Source organism: Pteropus vampyrus, unplaced genomic scaffold (assembly GCF_000151845.1).
Source record: "Pteropus vampyrus isolate Shadow unplaced genomic scaffold, Pvam_2.0 Scaffold84, whole genome shotgun sequence".
NCBI classification, from domain to species: domain Eukaryota; kingdom Metazoa; phylum Chordata; class Mammalia; order Chiroptera; family Pteropodidae; genus Pteropus; species Pteropus vampyrus.
The window spans coordinates 5,866,863-5,882,307 of NW_011888865.1; the positions used below are offsets into that span (position 1 = coordinate 5,866,863).

Below are 15,445 nucleotides of genomic sequence, written 5' to 3' on the forward strand. Positions count from 1 at the left end.
CAGACAGAGGAGAGGAGAGAAGGAGATGGAAGGGGAGGGGAGAGATAAGACCCAGCTATACTCTGTTCCTTGTAGTTAACATCAATGAAACTGTCAAGTTTGTATAATAACCAAATCTCCCCTCATCTATATATGAGCAAATTTTATTGGGTTTATTTTTCTTCTAACCCAAATTCCTTCATCTATATGCCACTCTGTGCAATGAAAACTAATTTTTTAGGCCTAAGACTCTGTCTTATTTTCCTAGCTAATTCTGACACAGGTGGATGTCCAATCTAATGACCCATAGTATTTCCTGGATGTATGTTTTTTGACAGCTAGTTCACTACCCTATCTATCCTCTTTATTATACTTTACCTCTGGGTAGTTAATGAAGGAGAAAATAAATAGAAAGAAAAATATATATATTGTTATGTACCTTGGTATCCATTTAAATTTCTGAGGAAAATATTTGACATGAATTTGATATGAGACCAAATTAATTAAATTTTACTAATTAAAATTATTTTATTAAAATTATTTTGAGGATAATTATTTCCAATTCATATCTTTTGTTAAAGCATTCAAAATAGCAGATTTAATTGCCATGAATCATGCATTTAGAAGCAGCATCTACTACATTAGAGAGTAGTCATTTCTAATATTTTTTGTGTGTGTTAATACTAGTTAGTAATATAATGATATCAGTTTCCAGAGTGATGTTAATATACCATGGCTCAAATAAATATGCCTATGTCATTTGGAAATAAAAAAATATTCACAGAATGGAAGAGTATACGAAATACTTGCAGATAACACATTATATATGAGTTTTTGTATATGTATGCATGTATAATGTGTGAGCACACACATGTACTCACAAACATACATACGATCTCATAGGTTTTTATGATTTCTTACTCCTATTACTTCAAAAAGGCTAAATTCCATTTACAACTAGAACAAATGCAAAACCTCAAACTATGCCGTCTTATTACTGAATTTTTTACTTGAAGAAACGGAATTATTAGTGAAACTGTCAGTCCCTTTTCTCCCAACTCTCAGATACCAGCAGAAGTCATTTATCTGCTTTTCAGTCATGCTGATATGTCAAGACAGTATCAAGTCGTTTTCTCTTGACAGCACCTCTTATTGAGATTTTAGCTAACAGAGAAGCTGACTTTCCCCACCCCCCAAAATTGACCATATGTAAGAGAATTCTCTTCTGCCATGAACAAAAGCAGATATTCTTTGTTCTCGTCATCATCACTGTACTACCGTCACCTTATTATCATAATCACATATATAGATATAGCTTTTTATTCTTTGTAAAGTGTTTTTACCTATTTTTTTTGAAAGAGTAATGTAACAATGGATTTACATGAATCAAAAAAACTAGAGCATTTTTCTTACAACATCCTAAACACAACTCCAATTTTGATTATGGACACTTACAACTGCACTTTGAATTATTCTGGGGATTGAAGATCTGTCATATTTCTAAGAAATAGAATATCTACAAAGAAAGAATCATATTGATAGCGAACAACTTAATCTTCATAAAAAGTAATATAAAACAGATCTCACTTTCTCGATACTCCTGCTATGGAGTATGCTACACCCTGAACCTTGTTAGTCTGGAATATTTTTTTAGTCACGATCATCATTTATTCTATAAAATCTTTACTGAGTCCATTTCTGGACTTACCCCTCCCTCCCTGTCCCCAGGTCATCAGAGCCTCCATTCAGTGTTCATAGTACATGGTGAAAATGCAATTTTTGTAGTACATATGCCATTGTTTTCCATGTTCTGTGCTTCATGTCTAAAGTTTCAAGGATTAAAAAGTTGTAGTTCTTCCTCTCAAGAAGCCCAGTAACTAACAAGGGAGACAGTTGTTAGTTACTGGGCTTCTTGAGAGGAAGAACTACAACTTTTTAATCCCTGAAACTTCAGGCATGAAGCACAGAACATGGCACATGGTAAGAATCTATTAATGATAATTTTCTTTCTTAATTACTTTACAGTTGAATTCTAAAGGGCATCCAATGACTCTATAACTCATTCCATCTCTTGGAAGCATCCAGAAGCTCACCCAGAAGGAATGTGACATGGATGTAGCAGCAAGAATTGTAACAAAACAATACTTCCAGTTGGTATACAGCATTCTGGCTACCTTAGCAGTGCTCCTCAAAACCCTTGTGTTCAGACATCCTAACCAGTTAAATCTCACAGAATAGAAAAGTGGTGAACTGGAAGCTATGTTGCCACATCTGTGTCCTGAGTCCTCAGGGCTTTTAGAGCTGCACACTAATTACTTCACCTGCCTGTTGATGTATTCTTGTTTCAGTAGACCAAGTGGACACAAGGACAGCCCTTGAAACTAAGATGTGTAAGGAAAATATAGCTCTGAACTGAGAGTCAGTAAACCTGGTAACTAGTTCTGGCTTCCCTATTAACTAGCTTCATGACCCAAAGAAACTCATTTAATCTCTCTGCAGCATCAGGTTTCTTGTTAGAATTATAAAGGTTGTGACTAGAACAACTTGGAACATCTTTTCAACTCTGACATTCTTCAAGGACCTACAAAGCCAGTGAGGTTAGTCAGATGAAAAGAGGTCTGAGCAAGTAGTTCAGACTGATATAGATAATAGAGAAGCAGGAACCCACAGGTAGATGCACTATAACTACCATCTCCAGCTCAACTTGGCTTCTACAACCACAAGCTTTGCAAATCTCTGCAGTATTAATCCTCCATTACCAGTACTAGAGGGCTTCATAGAAGTTACTTTGGCTTTTGGGTTGAACACATCTGCACTCTACTCTGACTATCTGTTTTCACCATGATAAGCCCAGTTTTCCTAATCAAGATATTGCCTGTTGATTTTAGTTTTTAACTATATGTTACTCAGACTTTAAGTTTGTTTAAGATTGTTGTTGAAGTACAAATATATAATATGAAATGTACCATTTTATTTCTCGCTTGTACCTCCTGTCATGATTATGCAAATAGACTAGGAGGAAATGTTTAACCCTATTTTTCCATTGTTTGTTCACATACATATTACATATAACTAAGCATATGGTACAAAACATAAAACTAAGTGAGTCTATGTTCCAGCAAGTCTTTCAAGCACCTTCATTATGTCCTCCTCCCCAAAACCACACTGTTATCCATTTCTTGTATATCATTCCAAAGATCTTTGATACAAATAGTGGGTTTTTGTTTTTCCAAAATTATAGCATATTATGCACATCGTTATGTATCTTACATAGTTTTACTGAATAATAATATATTTCAGAGAGCAGTACATATAGATAGATATACCTGGCTGCATAGTATTCCACCAAGTGGCACTGTGAGTATAAAATTAGTTTTCTAATCTTTATTATTTAAAACATGCAATGATGATTATGCTTCATCGCATATCACTTTTGACATAAGCAAGTAAATGTGTCGAGTGTTATTAGAATAAGACTTGCAGGATAAAAGTATATGTGCATTTTAAATTTTGATAAATTTAGTATAGTGCCCTCCATAAAAGTCATATCAATCTATATTTCAACAAAAAATATATGGATGTGGCTGTTTCCCCATCTCATATCAATAAAGTATGCTAGCAAACTTTTAAATCTATATGCTTTAATTTGCAATTCTCTTATTAATGAAGTTGAACATTTTTCACGTTCAAAAATCCATTTGTATTTCCATCTTTGTAAATTATTTATATGCATACTTCACTCATTTTTGAACTGAGTAATTTATTTTTTCCTTACTAACGTGGAGTTCTTTATAAATTTAAAGGAAATTAATGTGATAAAAATGTAATGCAGTACTTTATTATTTTCCTCATCTGTCAGTCCATGTACTAGTAACGCACTCTTTTAATTTTTTATGATTTCATAATTTGTTTAAATTTCTAGAAAGATCAATCTCTCACTAACTTTTTATTTTTATATAATTATCTTACTTATTATTATAAATTATAGAAGTAGCTTACTTTGTTACAAAATATATTTCTGTTAGTATTGTTAATGGAATCATATTAAATATATGTTCCATCACTGTGTGGTACTGACTCACGTTCCAGGAAAAGAAAATTAAATTAGAACCCATTGAAAACTGCCAAAAGGAGTGCAACAAACCATCCACATACTGAAAAGCACATGAGCCTTTTAATCAAAGAGAAGGAAGGATATATTTATGACAGAATATTAATACTCACAAAATATTTACCTATCGTTATCTGATTCAGAAATTCATTTGAACATGAGCTGCTATGACAATGTACAGGTAGTAGTATTCATCTAATTAGTTAAATATAACAACTGAAATCAAATTATTTGTTTTTTATAATGATTTTATTTTAAGGAAGCCCACATTAGCTTCACTCATTTATTTTTAGAACAGAAAAGGGTCTTCTTCTGCAAACTAAAATGAACAGAGCTCTGTTATTACAACTTTAAGAAGGCACTCCCAAGTCACAGAAAAACTGCAAAAAAAGCACGAGATACCAAAGTCAAGGCTGAGTTCCCACCTCTGACAAAGCTGTCACTTAGAGATGCTATATGATTCAGCCTGCAGAATTTAGGTCAGTGCTTCTATTCTCTAGCTTTTATCTATGGCTAGACTTACACAGTACTTAAAAATAGGTCTGTCTTTTTACTTAGACTTACAAGGACTAAATGGTAAGAAATCAAGATCTGAGAAAAACAAGCAATGCACAATCATTTCCTTTAGGAAAAAATTGTAGAAATTATTAAACTAATGTGGTCAATTGTACTCATCTCTGAGTTGCTACTAGGGAAGTACGTCTATGTATAGTGTAATATTTAAGCAAAGATTCCAAAAAATGATAAAACGATAATAACTGCTACTTTTTATTGGGCACCTACCCTGTACAAATCATGGGTTTTGGGTCACTTGGGTCCGGATTGAAGATTAACTGTTCCTGCAATTGTGTGACTAAGGGCCATTTTCTGTATTTCTCTGAAGTTTAATTTACTCAACAAGGGCATATTAATGCTCTTCTTGGCTGGTTATTGGAAGATAAAGGAGATAATGCATGCAGATAATGTATGTCTGACAGTACCTGGCATGAAGTAGGTGCTCACCTTGTGCTAATTTTTGACCCCTTCTTTGGTCCCATTCTTATTCTATACTGGTTATTTGTGTTCTTTTGTTTTCCTGCTAGACTCTTAAGTTTCCCAAGGCAAAGACTGTGGTTTTTAACTTTTTCTTCCTCACTAAGTTGTAAAGTGCCTGGCATATTATTTACTGAAAGGAAATGGAAAAGGCAGACTTCTGATTCACAGCTGCTACTAAAGAACATTGACAGATGACAATAGGTTTTTAATACAAAGCAATCGCCCTTACTGGACAAAATTTACAGTTTCATCAAGTACACTAGAAAGCATGGACATTAAAAATATCTCATCAATACCTTTTTATCAGAAATATCAGAATAACATGGAATAATGTCTGTGAAATGCTTATCTTGGTGTTAGGTACGTCATAGGTCCTTAATAATAGCCATTTTTAGCCCTCTCTTGAGAAGGCTTCAAGCCTACCTCCACATCTGTTCTTTTACTTTTAATTTTACATGTGAAATAGATCTTATTTCAACTTCGGAAAAAGGCTTTGTGATAAAGCTGCTTTTTTTTCCATGAAATCCCACATCACTTATCTTCAGTGTGTAGGCTAAGGGGTATCCATGGCAAAAAGTTACCATCTGAATCCCTGTCCCAGCCTGCTTGCTGTGTGACATTGGATAAGTCCCTCTGTCTCCCTGTGTCTCAGGGCCCTTATGCTTTTCAACACAGTCCAAAATTATACAAGTCTTATGGTGTTTGTGTTATCCATTGTTTCATATGTGTTAATTTTGTTTCTTGATTGTCCACTTTTCAAATGGCAGTCTCTGGGTCATATTTATTTGAATGTGTCCATCACAATGCCAAGATAATTGTTACTTTAACAGTACTTGCCGACTAATTCAAATGAGAAAAAAAACTGCTCCAATCAAGTTTGGCTTTGTGGGGAATTCAATAACTCTACTGGTGGACTTGTGTTAGAGGTGTCGGTCCCAGTGTGAAAAAACATCTGAATGTAAATTGCAGTCTAGAGAGTCTCAGGTATAGATAGTGAAGATGAGCCCCTGAGAATCCTCACTCTGGGGCTCCTAGGGAAAATAAGAAACGCAAGAAGCCTTCTGAAACCTCTGGAAACTGGACCTAAGAGCAAACTTTGCCTTTGCATTTCACTAACTTCATGACCTTGATCAAGTCATATCACTTCCCTCAAGCCCAGATTCCGCATGCATATATGGAATAATTATATGTATTTTTTTGGGAAATCATCAAAAGAAATGTGCAAAAAACATATCCTAAAACTGTAAATCGCAATACAAACTTAAGGTGTTATATGAATTCTCAGCCAAATTTTATTATTTACACAGAATGTGGGTATTGAAAATACTACTAGGCTAAAAGATTGCAACTTCAGTAATGATGGTGATATTAATGTTCCAAGATAAAATATTAACTTTTCAGCCAAAGCGCTTAATAAAACATGTATATTATATCATGAATATTTTAGGATGAAAATAATTTACCATATTATTTTAAGGGGGAAAACACTGTAACATGCTTAATAGTTTGTAACTGACATTGTAAACTTGGAATTCAGGGTTAGCTAACACTAATTATGGAAAAAATAACATGTTGTATATTTCTATCTCTGAAAGAAAGTCACAAGAACATCATTTAGTTCTCTTCAAAGTGAGAGTCTCTTGGGATCCAAATGAACATACTCACATGCGCATGCACATTCACACATGCACTCATGTGTACACACAAACATGCACACACACACACAGAAAACTAAGCAGTCAACTTCAGGAATTACATACTGTTTAACTTTAGAGATAAGAATGCAATCAGAGTTCTCAAAAGTAAACTTTGTATTTCTTTGGTAATGAAAGCCCAGGTAATTAAAGACCTGGGCATGTGGTGGGCTCTGCCTCAGCAATCTGCTAATAGGAGGGGGTGAGGGCTAGGATTAAGTGGACATTTGAATGAAATTTAGCACCCAGAAACCTGGTTGTAAAGAGTAGTTGGACATCACTTACTGGTGAGAGGACCAAGTAGAGTACATGTTTTCATCATTTTTTTTTTTTTTATGCAGAGGAGGTGCAATCCAGTAAGCAGAGCAAGTATCAGAATCTTCTAGGCCCAAATTGAGGCAGAATAATAATCCCAGGGGGTAAGTCTATTTACATTTATTCCATTCAACAAACATTTATCAGGTGCCTATAACAGACAAAATTGATGAGAGGAAAAAGGACACAGCCTTGCTCTTATGAAGAGTATAGTTCAGTAGAAGAAATGAACATTAATCACATAACCATACAAATAAGTATATAAATTCAAAGGGGATAATCATTATGTAAGGAAGTTAAACAATTCCATGACAATTTTTGTGTGTGTTAGGAAAGGGGTCAGAAAAGACGTCTTAAGGAAGGGATTTCTAAGCTAAGTTCTTCAATGAGTGAGGGCAAAGAAAGGAACAGTGCTATTATTACAAACAATATCAAATATCAGTGACCAAAAAAAAAAAAACCATGAAAATGGCACGCACACTCTGACTTGTCTCAGCCCAGAGTGACACATAACGTCCATTCATATTCTGTTTGAGAGAACTAATTACATGGTCCTATCTTATATGTAGAGAGATGAGGAAATGGGTTTAGCTATGTGCCCAGAGGGAAGAAACTGATTTAATGGGCACCTTCCACCTCTGTGTCACATATTGTAAGGATAGGTGGGAGTTAATTCATTAACTGCTTATCTGGGAAAGGGGAGGCAGAGAAAAAGTATTGCAAACACAGGATACACCATATGCAAAGGTCAAATGGTAGAAGGGCATAAGCAATGTTTAAGTAAAAGACATGTTACCGTAGCTGAACACAAATGGTATGAGGGATGAGATGAGTTAAGACAAGAGAGGGAGGTACTGTCCAGATCATTTTAGGCCTCTGTGATATTATGATTTATAATAAAAATATAGCAGTCTCCTCCTTTATCTGCAGAGAGTATATTTCAATACCTCCAGTGGATGCCCGAAACCAGGAATAGTACCGAACCCTATATTCTATATATTTTTCCTATATATATACATACTATGATAAAGTTTAATTTATGAATTAGGCACTTGATAAAACACAATAACAATAAAATAACAATAAAAAGAAGAATAAAAGAGAACTATAACAATATACTGTAATAAAAATTATGTGAATGTATTCTATCTCAAAATAACTTATTGTACTGCACTCATCTCAATGCCTACATGATAAGATGAAGTGAGGTGAATGACTTAGGCATTGTGATGTAAATTTTAGCTACTATTGACCTTCTGACAATACATCAGAAGGAGGATCATAGAGTCATGACAATAAAATTTCTTTCACCACAAATTTAATGCCTTTCCATCTTAACTATGCACTTATCATGCACTGTGGCCATATCTTCTGCAGTTTTAGGTATATCAGCAAAACTAGCACTAATTTCTTTTTCCTTCTTCACAATATCATGGATAGAAGATTCTTTCTTCCCTAAATCTTTGCCACCTCAGCATGCAATTTTTTTTCCTTATTAAATCAAAATTTTCGGCTTTGCACTTTAAGAAAGCATTTTATGGCTCCTCTTTGGTGTATCCAAATTGTCAGCATCAGTACTTTTGCACTTTAGGAACACTATTAAGTAAAATGAGAGTTACTTTGCACAAGCACTGTGATACCATGACAGTAGGTCTAATAACCAAGATGGCTACTAAGTGATCAAAAGGCAGGGAACATATACAGCATGGACAGTGGACAAATGGAGGATTCACATCCGGGGTGGGATGGAGAAGGATGTCACTAGCTTTCATCATGTTACTGTGTGCAATTTAAAACTTATGAATTGTTTATTTCTGAAATTTTTCATTTAATATTTTCAGACAAGGTTGTCAGATAATGAAACCATAGAAAGCAAACTGAGAGTATGGGGGGAATGCTATATTTGGTCTTCATCCTGGTTTCTGGCACAGAATTCCTAAAACCTTTGGAACTATCTAAATGATGAGAGCTGTAAAGATGTCTTTTGTTATGTTAATGAAGCAACCATTGAAAAATATCTATGCTGGGAGCTCTTTGTCAGAGAAGTCAACTCTGGCCTCCAGGGAGAAAAGAGGGGTTAGAGGTTGGATCAATTGCCAATGATTTAATCAATCATGTCCATGTAGAGAAGCCTCCATAAAAATACAAAAGGAGGGTTCTGAAAGCTTTCAGGTAGGTGAACACTTGGAGATTCTGGGACAGGGACCTGGGGACAGCTTTGAGGCTCCCGGCCCTTTCTCCATATCTTGCCCCGTGAATCTGTCTGTCCCTGAGTTATGTCCTATGGTGTTAATTCCCACTTTTCCCGGTTCCTGGTAAGAGAGCTCCCTGATATGTAATAATTTATAAAATCCCTGAGGAAAAAAAAGCCAAGAAACAGAGGGCACATTAAGGGGATTGCAACATATATAAAAACTGCCCATTAAACCTGAAATTTCATTAAGAGGTAAACAGAGGTAATACAAAGAGCCAAAAGTATTGGCCACACTATCATAAACTATGTTGTTGTTGTTTTTCGTAAGTCCAATAGGAAGTCCAAAAAATTTAAAGGCAATGAATACACCATCTGATTTTTTTTTTTTAATTAATTGGACCTCAAGGACATTGATTTAGGTAAATCATATTTTTTGGTTCATAACATAACCTTATCATGGTTTCCTACATGGCCCACTTTCATTTAGTTATTTATTACCTATTTATACTAACTTTATAAGTAACCATCAACTATTGTCTAAAAGAAGAGTTAAGGCCTTGAAATAACCATAGAATCCATCACCAATTCATCTCCCATGCTGTCAGTCCCAACTACTGAGGCACCCACCACCATGAATCAAGTGATTGTCACTCCCTACTTTCCTTTTTACAGTTTTTCATCTCTCTGTCTTCCTAAATAAGTAGGTATATATTTTTATATTTGTTGTTTTTACCTTTACAGAACTTACTTCATGGTGTATAAAATATTTAAGAACTTGAATCTTAATTTAATTATAGATTGTAATTATTTGTTTCATAGTTTTATAACATTTGTTGCATGATTATGATATCCATTCCCTTTTGAGTTATTTGGTTCTTTACAGTTTTACTTTTGTGCATTGTTCTGCAACAAACATCCTTGTATTCATATTTCCTCTTAAATAAGTGCAAGGAATCCTCTTGAAAATATAGCTAAGAGTGGAACTGCTTAGTCATAACAAACATGATTGTTCACTTTTGAGAGGTAATTCCAATTTGTTTTCCAACATAGTTGCACCAACTTATACTCCTACAAGGAACACTTAAGAAATTCTATAGATCCATATCTTCTTTAACTTTTGTAATCTTTAGATGAACAAAAAAGTTCATAATTTTTAATGAAATACTTCATCAATGCTTTTAATCTTATTTCAAAACTGTCTTTATTCAAAGTTCTAAAGTATATACACCTACCTACATTTTCTACATTTAAAAATTTTATATGTGATATTTAGGTCCTTGAACATCTGAAGTTAGTCACTACAAATAAACAGTTTATTTGTAAAACTGAGTGTCTGAGAGCTAATTTTACCTTCTTTTCATATTGGTAATTTTTTCTAGTTTAATTTGTCAAACAATATTTCCTTCCTACACTGATTTTTCTAAGTCATCTCTCTCTTTACCAAATGGAATTACATGTGAGTCTGATTCTGGACTTACGTTCTATTGGTTACTTTTTCTATCCTCCTGCCTACCTTCAGAAATACCTAGGTAGTCTTGACCTTTAACCTTCATATACATTTTATCACCTTAACAAATTCCATGAAAAACCCAGCTGAGAATTTAACTCAATGTATAAATCAATTTGAGAAAAACTGACATCTTTATGATATTAAATCTTCCATTCAATAAACATGGTATATTTCTTCCTTTATTTAGGTTTCTTTTAATATCTCTTAATTAAAGTTTATATATTTTCCTGTAGAAGTCTTGATACCTTTTATTAAATTTATTCTTATATACTTGATATTCAAAGAATATGTTGATACATGTTTATATTATATATACAAATAATTCTATACCCATATTAATGTATTTTTGTTGTTGTTCTACATATCTTTTAAGACGATGATAAATTTTACTCAAGTATTTGACCACTTTTATTTCACACACCTTTTCATATATCATGAATTATTTCTACTTCTTTAAGAACTTCTTCCAAAATGTTTTCACGTCTTTGTCCAACAAAACTCCTGAGAGCTTCCATGCCTAAAATATTTTATTATGTCCTCATACTCTAAATTCTAATTTCTTTACATTCAATAATTTGTGAGGTAGAGCGACCCCATTATAATCTCACGTAAAGTGCTGCCTTAAAAATCTAAGTAAATATGTACGTTAATTATAATGAGTTTAGGAGATAGGAGTGAGAGTCATCAGTGAGATTTGGGGTATAGGGACCCAGAGATCAGAAAATCACAATCAATCACTCCCCACCTCATAAAATATTCCCTTAGGTCAAACCTTCACTCTTTGCCCTCTAGAAAGAAATGTAATTAGGAAGAGGTGCTATTTAAATTGCAATTCTCCAGGTTTAAGAATTTGGAAAGAGTTAGAGAAGAAATTGCCCATATCAATTATTTGCCAACAGCTTTTCTTAGCTCTTCACAAGCACAGCACTCTGACCTACCCTGATTTCATTCTTGGGTCAGCAGGTGTGGAGGCAGGCATTGTTTATTTTAAGGAAAAATGGCGGGAGTAGGGAGGTGGTAGAGAGAAGCAAAAACAGAATTTCAACATTTCTTCTCCCCTAGCCTAGCTAGACTGCAACCTGCTCTACCACTCCTCCCTACTAACTCTCCTCGGAAATCTTGCTTAAAATTTTAAAAATAATATTCTGTCTAGTTCTTCTAGAGTTGATATGGATTCAACATCTTGATTATAACTGGAATCAAGTGGTCTAATTTGATATTTTAAATGTTTACCCTTGCTCTTGTGTGAAGAATTTATTGTAGCTGCCAACTGAAAGAAGATGGCTTTTGGGCCAAGATGATAGCAGTGGAGATAGAGAGAAGTGGGTGTGATGCATTTTGGAAGTTATTTTATTAATTCAGGCAAAGTAACAATGAAAACCACTAAACCAAACATTGTAATGTGTTAGCGAATGTTAGGTTAGAGTGTTTTTTCAATAGGATGATCAGAGAGGTAGCTCTGCAGAAATTACATTAGGGCTGAAACTTTATTTTTGAGAAGATATCACCTAAGAAGAGGAATAGTAAATGCAAATAACTTATTAGTAGAAAGAGCTTGAAGGTATCGTTAAGGTGGCCATTATGTAATTATAGAAAGTATAAATGTATGATATATTTGGAAAATAGCACCAGCATGACTTACTGATGAATTTAATCTGAGGAAAAATGAAGAATCATGGACAACTCTAGATTTTAGTTTTAAGTAATAGTTATTTATTTGAATTTTTATATTCATTTAATTATTTATCTATTTCCTATTTATTTCCTCATGCTTATTTTTCTTTCAGTTCTATTGAGATATAAAGTGTTGTAGAATTTTAATGTGTACAGTATAATGACTTAACCTATATATATTATGAAATGATTATCATAAGTTTAGTTAACATCCATTACCTCATATAGATACAAAATGGGGGAAAAATGCTTTTTCCTTATGGTGAGAACTTTCGTGCATACCATGCAGCCATGCTAGCTATAGGCATCATGTTGTAAATTACATCCCAGTACTTATGTATCTTCTACCCGGAAGTATGTACCTTTTGACCACCATCGCGCATTTCCCCACCCACCACCCTCACTTCTGTTAACGTCAAGTCTGATGTCTTTTTCTATGAGTTTTACTTGGTTTGGGGGATTATTTTTTGTGGTGATGGTCTTGTCTTTTAGATTCTACATATAGGTGATATTACACAGTATTTGTTTTTCTCTGACTTATTTCACTCAGCATAATGCCCTCAGGGTACATTCATGTTGTCACAAATAGCAGGATTTCTAATTTTTTTTTTTGTAGCTAAATAGCATATATGTACTTTATCCATTCATCTGTCAAGGGATACTTAGGTTGTTTTCATCTCTTGGCTATAGTTAACATGCTACAATTAACATGGGAGTGTAATTGTCTTTGACATAGTGGATTTCTTTTCCTTAGAATATATATACAACATTTGAATTGCTGGATCATATGGTAGTTCTGTTTTTAAATATTTGAGGAAACTTCATACTGTTTTCCATAATGGCTGTACCAATTTACAATTCCACCAACAGTGGGTTAGCGTTCCCTTTCTCCACATTCTGGCCAACACTTGCTATCTCTTGTTTTTTTGATGATAATCATTCCAACAGGCAAGAAGTGATAGTTCATTGTGGTTTTGATATGCATTTTCCTAATGATCAGTGATAGTGAGAACCTTTACATGCACCTGTTGGCCATTTGCATCTCTTCTTTGGAAAACTGTCCATTCAGGTCCTTTGCCCAATTTTTAATAGTATTTAATTTTTCTTGCTATTGCATTATATAAGCTCTTAAATATTATGGATATTAACCCCTTATGTGATATGTAATTTGCAAATATTTTTTTCTATTCTGTAGATTGCCTTTTCATTTTATTGATGGTTTCTACTGCTGTGTAGAAGCCACTTACTTAGTTTGATGTAGTCACACTTGTTTATTTTTTTATTTTATTGCTTGTGCTTTACATGTCATATCCCAAAAAATCATTGTGGAGACCCATGTCAAGCAGTTTTTTTCTTGTTTTTTTGTTTGTTTTTTTTTTTTCCCTGAGAATTTCTGGTTTCTGTTCTTACATCTAAGTCTTTAACCCATTTTGAATTAATTTTGTGAGTGGTATAAGACAGTGGTGTAGTTTCAGTCTTTTATATGTGAACAATCAATTTTCCTAGAGTCATTTATTGAAGAGACTATCTTCTGTACTGAGTATTTTCAGCTTTCCTGGATAATATTTCCTCATTTAATATTGATTTATTTATATACTCTTTTATTTTGAAAATAAAAACTCATCAAGAACAAAGTCCCTGTGATTTTCACTATTATACCCTCAACAGCCAATGTATTTAAAACACAGGAAGAGCTTAATCATATTTGTTAAATAAATGAATGAACAATGCAACTAACTGTTAGAAGTCTTCCCAAACAACACAAATCAGACTATCCCTGTCCTCATAGCACACTCTTTTTAATTAACACCACATTCACTAAATTATATTGATATTATCTGTTGCTATAAATTTACACCTTACTAGACTGCAAATTTATCGATGATAGGGTCAAGTATTAGTCATTCTTATCTCCACAGCATCTGTTCATTCATTGATTTAATAAATATTTCTTGGACACCTATTATGTGCCAGACAACTTTCATGGCAAAGAGAGGTAACCATGAAGAAGCCTAATTATAATTGCCTTCATGCAACTTATATGTCCCAATGGAGAAAGACAGACAACTAAGTGCAAAATTATAAAAGCCATAGTAAGAACATGTGTCTTACCTCATTCATATGACTTAGAAAACACTGAGTATATATCTGTCAAACTGCTTAAACCCAAAGAAACTAGGAAAGTAAGGAATCATTGAATCTATGAGGATAGTGAATGAATCTAGCTCCAGTATTTATAGTGGTCATCAATTGACCAATCAAAGAAAAAGGAAGGTGAGATTGTCAAGGACTGGGAATAAGATTTTTCTAAGAATTAAAGATAAAATAAAGGATAAATAAAAAACTCACCCAAAATGCATCCTTTCAGAGAAGCCAGCAAAAGTCAAAATATAAAGAGGTTAGGAATATAACCTGGCTTTATAGCAAAGGCTCAGCCATTAAGTAGAAAAAGATGTCTACAGCCATGCCACCATGAACACACCCGATTCCGTCTGATCTAGGAAGCTAAACAGGCTCAAGCCTGGTTAGTACTTGGATGGGAGACCAAATAGGAAGACCGGGTGCTGTAGGCGTAAAATAAAAAAGGAGTAAGTCATACAATAAAGTCTAGACAGAAAGCAAGTTTGGATGCCCTGAACCTGAGGAAGATAACTCTAGAAGACAGGGAAAATAAATACATAGAACATAAACGTGGGTAAAACAAAATATATAGGAGGCTAGGAACACTATTAGTAAGCAATATAAATCTGTCATTTTGAGAATTCTGGTGGGAACTCAAGTAAAGAATAAATGTGGTTTCAGTGAATATGATATCTTGAAAATATTGCCAAAGGACAAAGAGAAAGCAAGTAAAACATGGTTAATTGGCATAAAAGAATGCAGTAGGGTAAATTTCCAATTTGTCACTGATTTTTGTCATGGTATGCTAATCA

General features: G+C 33.8%; 1 pseudogene; it reads left to right on the top strand.

The window, feature by feature from the left end:
* The first annotated feature begins 14,966 nt into the window (after window positions 1-14,966).
* LOC111742003 lies at window positions 14,967-15,085 on the top strand (annotated as a pseudogene).
* Window positions 15,086-15,445: the final 360 nt, after the last annotated feature.